The sequence below is a fragment of the Rhipicephalus sanguineus genome, chromosome 5, assembly GCF_013339695.2.
Source record: "Rhipicephalus sanguineus isolate Rsan-2018 chromosome 5, BIME_Rsan_1.4, whole genome shotgun sequence".
In the NCBI taxonomy this organism is placed as follows: Eukaryota; Metazoa; Arthropoda; class Arachnida; order Ixodida; family Ixodidae; genus Rhipicephalus; species Rhipicephalus sanguineus.
The window spans coordinates 198,582,072-198,593,816 of NC_051180.1; positions in this window are offsets into that span (position 1 = coordinate 198,582,072).

Below are 11,745 nucleotides of genomic sequence, written 5' to 3' on the forward strand. Positions count from 1 at the left end.
GTACTGCTGCGTGTAATGTGCAACGACGTTCATATTCTAACGTCGTGTAACGACTTTAGAATATTGTCACAAAAGTCGCATATGCTTAACATTGCCTGCGCATAATGTCCTAAGGTACGTCATGAATAGGGTCTTTTCTTTGTCTTTTTTTTTTTTCACTTACGCCCAAGGCGAAAGCGCTCTAATTCTGTTCTAGAATGGTGTGGCCGTGAGCGTACGTGCACCGCTTAGTGTGTGTTAGCGTGAGCCGTAGACGAGCACCCGAGCTGCGTGCCTGATCATGTGTTTTTGTTTTTGTCTAGTATGGAACTGCTTGCCGTGAAGGTCACCGCCAGCAGAGCCAGAGCCTTAAGACGTGCATCCGAAATACTTGTCAGATCATGTGCTTTTGCTTGTGTTTTGTCTGAACCACCGGACGTTGTGTCCGAGCCACGTTTCAGATCATGTGCTTTTGTTTTGTCTATTGTTAAACGGCTTGCCGTAAAAGTCACCGACAGCGGAATCTGAATCACGGGACGTTGTATCCGAGCTACGTCTTAGACCGTGTGCCTACGCGACCGCGTGACTGGTGTTTTGTCTGTGAGCTACTGGTTCGCCCGTGAAGGACACCGAAGTGAAGTGTGAACCATGCACGGTAGCAACCAGTGCCTACGTGACCGTTTCAAGGATGCATCGACACTACATTAGAAGCTGGGACCGGGCAGCCGAAGAAACGTATAAAAAACGGCCCCATCCCTATTGAAAATCGTGGGTTGGTGGATGCTGGAAATCTTGGTGGACATGGTGGAAACAATAGTGGACAAGGTGGAAAGAATAGTGGACGTGGTGGAAGCTGTGGTGGTCATGATGGCTGATGATGGCGAGAGTGGAAAAACGGTGGCAGATGGTGGTGGTGGTGGCGAGCTTCTTTTGGTGTTAAGTGGGAAAATGCTGGCTGATGGTGACGAGCAAAACTGTTTTGGTGGATGACTTGGTGAACAAGCTGGATGACGGTGGCAGGATGGAAGCATGGTGGATGACGGTGGCATGATGGAAGTGAACGTGACATTATGTGAAGTCGCTGTCAGTTCTAATGTTTTCCTCTTGAATGTGCAGAAATATATGCCGTTCAAAGAAGCCAACAACCGATCATTAAGCTTTCCAGCACTATTGTTTTTATTCATGCGGCGCCAATAACCGCCACAAGTTTTCTGGAGCACAGCAGCCGTCAATGTTTACATTTTACGCACGTACTTATCAGGTTTACATCCGCGATCTGCTGCTGCATTTTGATGTTTACAAGTCTAGAAGTGTCGGTGTGAACAGCGACAGTAACTGTGTTACATCGCCGCGCATTTGCCGAGAAGTAAATGAGTCCTTCCAGCGGGGAGACCACAAAACAGCCTCCGCTTAATACCGCCACGCTTGAAACGCAACTCTGGCAATTCTTGCACACTCACTTACCGCAGCGGCACTTTAAGGTAATAGTGAAAATGCATGCGACGCTGAAATGCACAAACGTTTACCTTCGGCCTGCGTCGAGATAAGCCCCACCAAGAATGACTACCACCATCATATTCTACCACCATGATTGCCACCAAAGGCTAGGCATATAGCGTAGCGACCGAGTCCGTCTACGTGTTATCGGCGCTTCTGGTTTCAGTATACACGATTCCCGGTGAGTACGAATGACTTTACAGCACACCTGTGGCATCGGTTAACCTAAATGAAGCATTTTTTTTCTTGTGTACGGTGTCCGCACAAGAAGCGATGAGCATAGATGCGACGCTCTTCCAGCAAACGCCTCCGGTTACCAACCGCCGCCGGTCGCACTCGCCGGCGCTTCTCTGACACGTATGCGAGAACCTAGACTTGTCAATTCGTACGCCTTACTGAACCAATATGATGGCATATTTTTCCCGCGCGCTGCACTTGTTTTGGCCCAGCTGTTATGCAGTTGTAGCTAATGATACAGCGTCAGATCAGTGCGCTGGCACGGCTGCGCTGTACGTTGCGCGAAAAAAAAGAAAAAAACATCACAGAAATTTGGCAGATCCCTCGTACCTTGGGAGTCGATGCTATGCGAAGCATGCGGCGGGTAGGTGACAGTCGCGTAACTTTTTTACTGAGCAGTACGTTACAAAATGACGCTAAAGATTTGTATAAATTTTATACGCACACATATATATGTTGAAGAGCCGATATGTGTTATATAACTAGTTGTTTACGGTTGGGTAACGCTGCCACTGGCAACGTGGGTATTACCAACACCAGAAGCGGTAAGCTGATATGTAGTGCTTATACGTGTCCCGAGAACTCATGCACGTTTTACGAACCGGTGTGCATGTGTGCAAGAAGTTCTGTAGTGCTTATACGTGTCCCGAGAACTCATGCACGTTTTACGAACCGGTGTGCATGTGTGCAAGAAGTTCTTGACAGTTCTTGAACAAGGGCGTCATCACCGTGATCAGTGAGCACCAGCAGCTGGTCATGGCTTGTTATAGGATCCGGTCGTGATCGTGGTGACGAGGGGTCCATGTGTGGTGAAGTATGTGGTATAGTAGAGCTGTTGGAATTCGTGGATGCCTCGGTCATTTCATCGACAAATTGTCTGTCGACAGAGCCGGCGACATGTCGGAACCTGAAGCCACCCTTCGCGTTGGTGAGGTATAGGCCGTCGAGGCTGGTAGGCCTGGATAGTGCTACGTAGACCAACATCAATGGATGGTGTTTGTCGTATTCGTACACTACCTGAGCGTATGTGTCCTACGTAGCCTAGTCTACAAAGCGGCTGTCAATCAATCTGGCATCATCCTTGGTCAGCATGAGGCCATCGCCCAGCCTCGTTAGAAATAAAGAGGCCACTGCGTCGTTCTGATGGACGAAGTGCACTTTACGGTGCGGTAATGTGGATATCATATGTAACTTTCGTTAATGTATTCCTCCGGGCTCGAGCAATGCTTCAATATAGCTTGCTGAATCATAGAATACAAACGTAATCTTTATTAGACTGCTGTGAAAGCGGAGCCAACACTGGAACTACAGACGTTGATCTGATATGACGCGTGTATCGTAGGAGTACATATCGTAGGAGTATCATGTAGTGTTTATTGCTTTCTTGTAAAATTAGATAGCCAGCACCACAAGCACAATTGGCGTAGCACCGATATTACGCCTGCGTAGGCTCTTTTTCCAAACCAGTTTATAGACCTGGCGTGGCTCAGCGGTAGAATACCTGATTGCCACGCAGAATGCTTGGGTTCGATTCCTGCTGGGATTCTAATATTCATTCTTTCTATTCGTTGAGTCCCCGCTGCCGATGTTGGTTTTCCTTAACGTTTTAGCATTTAAGTAACCAATGTCTGTTCTCGCCATTCTTAGGTAGATATAAACTGTCAATCACCTGTGGCGCATACCCGTACACCGCGGCCCATGGTAAGCGGGTATGTGCCACACGTGACTAGTGGAAAGGGTTTGACGACGTACGCGACAGGATTTTAACGTTATTCCTGTCATGACCCGGCAATCATATTCGTCAAATCCTCTTACCCTCCCAGGCAAATTTTGGTCTACACCAAGTAAAGGAGGCGATCATGAGAGCACCCAGACGTAGGCGGCTAGATAGATAGATAGATAGATACGTAGATAGAAACGCTCAAAGTGCCAGAGGTTCGCTAAGAAATGCTTCGCATTTAATACTCAATCAATTGTACGCGCGTATTTATCGAATGAGATTAGAGTCGACAGAAAGCCTCTGCACTTGTCGCACTTTGGAAAAAGCGAGAAACGGCTATTAAAAACTTCGGCGCAGTAGCTCCTTGCTCCACTTGACATATTTCTTTGGAGTTACGTTGTGAATTCTAAAAGAAAGTTAGCGCTGTTGCCATTATCGACGTGCCATTCGTCCCCGGCAGCAGTTTGTTTGCGTTTAATAACTACGCAAATTTTAGTAGGATGTGAAGTCTGTCTCCAGTATGAGACATACAAAGCTGAAGCCAAACGGTGTATTCGTATGTTGACTAGTCATTTTGCAAGTCGCTAAGCAAGTGTCAGCGTGGCGTAGTGGTAAAGTACTCGGCTCGGCATCCGCAGGTCGGACGTTCGATTCCCAGTGGCGGAAGTTTTTTTTTTGCGCACGGTTTCTTTTTTCTTTTTTTTGTACTAGTGCTTTCTACATCGCCTTCTGTACAATTATTTATGTGTGACGGCTAGGCACGATGTTGCCGACGCTGTAGATCCGTTTTACGCTCCGTCATTCTCCAGCATCCATCATGCCAGCATCCAGCATACACCACGTGCCACCATCTTCCAGCACCATAATCCACCATAATGGTGGATGGTGGAATCCACCATTCCTCATGGTGGATGAATTTTCAATAGGGATCCTATGCTTCATCAGTCTGCTCTGCGCCGGAGAAGAAATCCACGCTGGGGGACTCCCGGGGGCACAGCGCAGCAAGCAACACGCCGGAAACCCAACACCCCGAGGCAACGCGGAGCCGCCGCCGACCCGTCTCGCCAGCTTCAAGGGTCACTTACGCTCGGTGCCGGTGTTGAAGGACTCTGCTGCGCCCGGTTACGTATGTCAATCGCTTGACTTAGTGGACTGCGAACTCTAATTGTTGGTTCAGCTTTTGCTGTTTGGTCATCCATCCGATTTTGCTCATTGTCGCTACATATTTCAACTTTCATGCATGATGCACTTATTCGCAATAATTGTGGAATGTATAATTAGTTCACCCTTGTATTCTAGATAACTGTTCGGTTATTGTGGAAATATCTTTATCTTTGTTTAAACACATTATTAAAGCTTGTTGTTCTTTGATTGGAGAAGGCCCTTGACTCCTTCATACCGGCGATTGGCGCAAGCCATACACCAGAGGCCCAACCCCCATGCCACATTTTGGGAGAAGCTTGTGCTTCGGCCTCGAGTCGTGACATTATCTGGCGTCCGCGACAGGACCCTTGGTGCAAAGCAGCCACCTTGAACGGGTCAGGAACCTTAGCCAATTATCCTTTTTGTGCACTGAGAGTTTTGTATTGTGAGCAACGGCAACAAAGTGAAAAACCTGCATTGATAAGTGCATGATCGCTCATTTGCGTGCCTAAGGTTTGCTTTCACTATGGAGCTGGAAAAGCTTGCATCTAACGTCAGCTCGTGGTGAAGCCTCTTCCCAAGAACATGCTATCGGGCAGACATGACGGAAGGCGGTCTGCCAGAGCGAAAGACCTTTATGAAAAATACAAAAACAACCAATTCGTTGCGTATGTGGACGCGACCAAACAAAATGACCAATGGTATACCGTAAGTGTGGTGACCGGAGAGGGGCAGATTATCAATACCGCCTCGGTACAGGTGCCCTCCGCCGTAGAAGCTGAAGAGACCGTTATTGCTTTGGCCATGACGAGCGCCTCCGCTCGAACGATTTTAAGTGACTCGAAGAGAGCCATCATCAATATCTCGAAAGGGAGCATAAACATTAGAGCGGCGAGGAATTTAAAAAACTGCCAGCGTGACAAAATAATTGAATTAGTATGGGTCCCTGCCCACTCGGGGAACCCTGGGAACGAGGAGGTGCACCGCGTAGCCCGAGGTCTAACAAACCGGGAGGCGCGTCTCTCGGACCCGGTCTACCCTGGTGAGGCACCGACTTCTTTTAATGATATAACGAATATCTATAAAAGTGAACGGCGAGTCTACCCTCCGCCCGATGAAACCCTCACGAGAGCGCAGGCCACGATCCTTCGCCGCATTCAAACTGACTCATTTCCTAGTCCTCATCGGCTGGCGCTAATTACATGCGGATCGGTTAGCCCAATCTGCCAAAATTGCAGCCCGCAAGAATTGGCCACACAAAATCACATATTGTGGGGCTGTGAAGGCTTTCCTCCCCCCAGAACGCTCCTGCCAGCTCGCTCACAGTCAACGTGGGAGGAGCTTATTAAAACTCCCATTAAGGAAACGCAGCTAGCTATTGCTGCCTGGGCCGAAAGGGTCGCTGCCCACGTGGAGCCACCCTGAGGACCGCACCATATGTGTAAATAAAGTTAGCGGAACTGAGAAAGTGGATAGAGGAGGAGCAGGCGAGACAGCGTGAGGAAAGAGCCTTGGCACGAGAGGCAGCAGAAAGAGAGCGAGAAGCAGCGGAGAGAGAGCACGCAGCATCACTTAAAGCAAGCGAATGTGAGGTAGAAGCATTACGTGTTAAACTGGAACTTCAAAAGCTGAGGAGAGAGAATGATAGTGATGTTAGCAGCACTCAAGAGAGGGATGCCGACATCGGCTTGCGGTTTAATGCGAGCAAACTCCTCATCGCATTTGATGAAAGGAAAGATGATCTTGATGCGTACATACGCCGCCTTGCGCATGCTATCAGTTCTTTCTTTCTTTCACCGAGTATACATGTGTGATGTTTTCATCAAATAAACAGTTGTTAGTTTGCGCTCGTGCGTGTACTACCTGTTGTTTTTCCGTCTGTCTTCGTGTTCAAAAACAACGCGTCGCAAGTGTTAACATGTACAACCAACTAACCCCTACCATGGCCCTTCTAGGCGATGTGCCCAGCGGGCGAGGCGGCCTGTGGGATCCTTCAATGACGACAACTAGAATAGTAATGATGGTCGGTGACGACATCAAATTGGCGACCATACTGCCACGCGCGCTTCTTTTATTATTTTTATCTAACAAGTCCGTTGCGCGAGCATCCGCTGCCTTGCGCAAGCGGCGCCGTAAGGTCTGGGAACCTTCTAGATTATGTTAGAATCTTCTTATAGGCCTGAGCGCGCAGACGCGAACAGCTGAGATTATTCTGGAACTAACGCGGCCACCAAAGGCTCGAATGTCCGATGCCGCATGTATGAAAAGCCGGTGCGCCTTGCCGCGGTTCTGTTTATCGTATAAGGGTACTTGCTTGGGCCAGTTGGTATCTATTCATTGTTACGTTATTGCGAAACACTTTGAGGACGAGGACTGAACCACAGGTTTATCGACGGTAGACGCTCTGCTCGGCACTATCAGTGTACAGCGTGCATTGCTTGTAGTCTGACTTTCCGTTTCCCGGCCACAAGTTCAGCCAAATAAAGAGCTTCATCTTGAACACGCCGACTGCTTCCTTCGTCAACGTCACGACCCCGTGATATTACAAATAAGGGCGGGACTTTGTAAGGGCCCAGATGATCGCCAGGCACTCTTTATCCGTGACGGTGTGATTGGTCTCGGTCTCAGTAAGCGTACGACTTGTATATGCCACGACATATTCGGGAAACCCTAGTTTGCGCTTCGCAAGGACATCGCCGAGGCCTACACCGCTGGCGTCCGTGTGTGGGGCGCCAACGGAGTGGCGTAGTATGGGAGGAGACGTCAACAAACGACGGAGCTTTGCGAACGCGTCGTCGCACTCGGACCACCACGTATTTAGGGGCCCGTTACTTCCAAGGAGCTTCGTCAGCGGCGGTACGATGGTGGCAAAGTTTCGAATGAAGCGTCGGAAGTAAGAACACAACCCTACGGATCTGCGCAGCTCTTTGACGGACGTAGTTGTTGCAAATTCGCCCACGGCCCGATGCTTGGCTGGAGCGGGGAGGATTCCGTCCTTGGACACGACTTAGCCTAGGATTGTCAGCTGCTGTGCTGCACACCGGCACTTCTTCAGATTAAGTTGGAGGCCGGCGTTGCTGAAACGCGTCAAAACATGCCGCAGACTTGCCCCATCTCTGCGGCATCTCTGCGGCATGCCGCAGACATGCCGCAGAGATGCGTGGAGAAGTCCGGAGCGAAAACGACGACGTTGTCGAGGTAGCAGAAGCACGTGTGCGATTTCAAGTTGCGCAGAACGGTATTCATTCGCTGGCGCATTGCACAGTCCAAACGGCATGACGTTGAATTCGTACAAGCCGTCGGGCGTATCAAAGGCCGTCTTCGGTCGAGCGTTATCAGACATGGGTACTTGCGCTGAGCGCAAATAGTGTGATGAAAATAATGCTGCTTGTTGCAGGTTGTCAACGCCGTCGTCTATTCGAGGTTGGGGATAAACGTCCTTACGGGTGATCTTATTGAGTCGTTGGTAGTCCACACAGAACCGCACAGAACTGTGCTTCGTTGCAACGAGAACGACAGGAGACGCCCACGGACTGTTTGAGGGTCGAATAACGTCGCGGCGAAGCATGTCTTCCACTTGCTCGTTAATTACACGACGCTCTGCTGGCGATACGCGATATGGACGTTGCCGCAGTGGTGGTTGGATGCCAGTGTCGATGCGATGCGTTACAGCGGACGTGCGGCCGGGTCAAGTTTGCGCGACATCGAACGAAGTTCTTCCAACAGGCAGAAGAACTGGGAACCCTAGACCGGCGTGAAGTTGTCAGCGATGGAGGATAAGTACATCAGCGGGTGACGAATCAGATGTGGAAACATCACTGAGCATACGGGAGCTGGCGCAACGAGTGTTATCCGGTGCGTCCATAACATGTGCGTCTCCGAAGTGTTCCGCTTTGTCGAGACATTCACCTCGCACCTTCGTAACAATGTACGGGAGTCGGTTGCCGTTGGTAATAAAAATTTCGGTAACGACTTGCGTGGTCGCAAATGGCACCAGCAAGGTCCCACGGTGCAAACGCGGTCAAACGGAGAAAGGCGTGCAACGGTGTCAGAGAGACCGGCGCAGTTGACTGACATAGCTGTTGAGTTCGGAGGCATTTTGCTGATCGTCTTTGACGAGTACCTTGCTCGAAGCCGATGGACTGTCTGCTGGCGTCAACTCTGATATTGGTGAGGGTTCTATTTCGGCTGGTGCGCAATGAATTACGGCGTCGTGGCGGGAGAGAAAATCGCATGCCAGGATGACGTTGTGAGAGCATGCAGAAAGTACGATCAATTCGACGGCGTACAGAGCACCTTGAATGATGATACGGTCTGTGCGTACTGCTCTAGGATGAATTCTTTGGCCGCTAGCTGTACGGAGGGAGAGCCCGGAAAGTGGCGCCGTCACTTTGCGTAGTAAGCGGCTGACGACGTTTGGTGAGACTCGAGGCACCTGCACGCGATTGCAATAGCGTGCGACGTGACCAGTTCAACCGCACGGAAAGCAGATGGGGCGGTTGTCAGAAGTGCGCCATCGGTTCGTCGTGGTAGGCCCCATCCATGTCGTAAGACGCGATCGACAGGGTGGCTCCTGGTATGACTGCAGGGTGGGCTGCAGTCGGGGCGTTTGTATGACTTCGGCGTACGCACCCGGCACTCTCGCTTCGAAGGCCTGTGGTCTCGCGAAGGCTTCGGCGTAGCTAAGCGTGCCAGCAACAGGGATCGCTTGGGGCGGCTTTCCTGGCTACAACTTGCGCGTAGCTGAGTGGCGCAGGCACTGGAGGCGGCTGGTGGTATTCAGGAATGACCTCCGCGATTTCCTGCTGAATCGCTCGGCGGAGGGGAGGCAGAAGTGTAGTTGGCTGCTCAACATGTTGCGGCGGAGCGTAAGCCAGTAGAGAGAGAGCAATTTTTGGGCAAGTTGGTGATCCATTATGTGACTAACAGCGCAAAAGAGGACAAGGGACCAGGAAAAAGCCCTGGCGGGCAATTTCCTCCAGCACGAACGACTTGATTCGGCGTGAGGATATATATATATATATATATATATATATATATATATATATATATATATATATATATATCGATACGGTGAGCAAGGCGGACTAGTCAGAAATGGCCGACAAGACAGCGAGATCAGCGTGATGTGATGGTGGTCGACGGGTCATGAAGCGCTGCCGGCGCAGCTCCTCGTAGCTTTGTCACAGCGTGATGACCTCTGCCAGTGTGCGAGGGTTTTTGGCGAGCAGCATAGTGAACACATCGTCATCGATGCCTTTCATAACATTCCTGATTCTGTCAGACATTCTCGCGTCGGCTTTCTTGCCGAGTCAAGGATGTCTTCAATGTAGCTCTTGAAGGATTCACCGTCCTGCTGAGCTCGTCCACGTAAACGCTGTTCGGCTGGGCGGCCAAACAAGTCGAGAAGGGCGGTCTTGAAATCGGACCACGTCGGGAAATCGGTCGCGTGGTTGTTGTTCCACAGGCCTGCCACACCCGAGAGGTAGAAAACCAAGTTGCTGAGTTTGCCTGCCTCGTCCCATTTATTAGGGACGCCCACGCGCTTGTAAATCGCAAGCCAGTCCTCCATATCGGTGCCATCCGCGGCGGTGAAGGCAGGTCGGGGATACGGGCAGGGATGCCACTGACTTTCCTGTCAATGTCGCCAAAAGTCGCCATATTTCTTCAAATTTCGCCAAAAATGTCGCCACTCTAAATATGCGTGGCATGCCGAGTAATAAAAAGTGAAAATTATGTGTAGCCCTGTAGAATACAGTACAATCCATAACTCCTAAATTATACTGACGTGTTCCAATGCAGTGGCATCGCCAGCTTTACCATGGCAGTGCTTGGGGCGTCTGGTTCTCCGACTAGCCGTCAGATGGGCTTGTTCGCGCATGGATTACCAGCCGTTATGAATGGAACGCTCATGATATCTTTCCATCGCAGTCCGCTCGTTGTAAAGGTGAAAGTGTGGTAAACCTCGTGTGAAAATCGCAAGAGCGTTGTTTGTAGACAGCTTTATGTCCCCATACAGGAATTAAAAACCTTTATTGAAGGTAATGCGACAGAACTCTTCAAGGAACCAATCATTAGTGATTATTATGCCGTTTGAGTACGAACTGATACGATACCTGGCGCCACTACCTATTTCTTATAGTAACTTAAAGGGGTGGTGCCACTAAATTTGTGGCTTGCGCGTTCTTTGCTGTAAGCGTTTACTATAGCTCCAGGAAGCATGATGCACGCACCAAGATTCATCTATTCTCGCTAAATAATTTAATATCGCTGTTTGATGTGGACAACTTTCGGTTTCGGTTTCTGGGCGCCGAGGTTGGGCAGTGACGTAGAAGTGTAGGAGGCGTGGTCACGTGACCACACAAGGCTGTGACGCACTTAGCCAGGAAGCTATCGAAACTCGGCGAGTGATGTAGCAACCGATGCTTTGCCGGTACTATAGTGAATTGGAATATACTCTAGTTCACTACAGCCGGTACGTACGTTGCGGAAGTGGCGGAGGTCAGGAGGTCACTCACGTTACTACAGCAGATCTGGTGTGACGTCACTACAACTTTCGTTGCCCATCCTACAGATCTAGGTCAGAGTTGGCGCGCTAGCGATGGGTTTCGATCGGGAGAATGGGCATTTAGGTACACTTTGGAAGTGAATTAAAATATATTCTAAACGTTTGCTGTGTCCGAGCCTTCGTGTGGAATGTCCTTGCATACAGGGGAAACCCAGAACAGGCTTGTTATAGCCTCGAAATTTAATGGCACCACCCCTTTAAATGAAAGAATGTAAAATGGTATATAGCAATTGTTTTTACTGCACATGCTCGCCGAGAACAGCAAGAAATACCCGAGTAATTTTTTATTGCACGCACGCCACGCATCCGCCACTCGGCCATAAATATCCCATGATACTTGACTCCAACGCACTTCCCGGGTTTCACGGAAGGGACACTACTGGTAAACGCTGGAAGCCCCGGGATAATTCGCCGTCATTTGGCGAAGAACTTCCTCCGAAACAGCATAGTTTGTTGACGCCTTTCACGGCAAACGAAGGCCGCGTTTCAGCCCTAAGATGGACTCCAAAAGGCCCAGCTTCATCTTATTGCGAAGTTCCGTGTTAGTCAAGGTTACATCAGAAAAAGAACCTAGAAGGCACTGAGACCGGGCTAGTTGGTA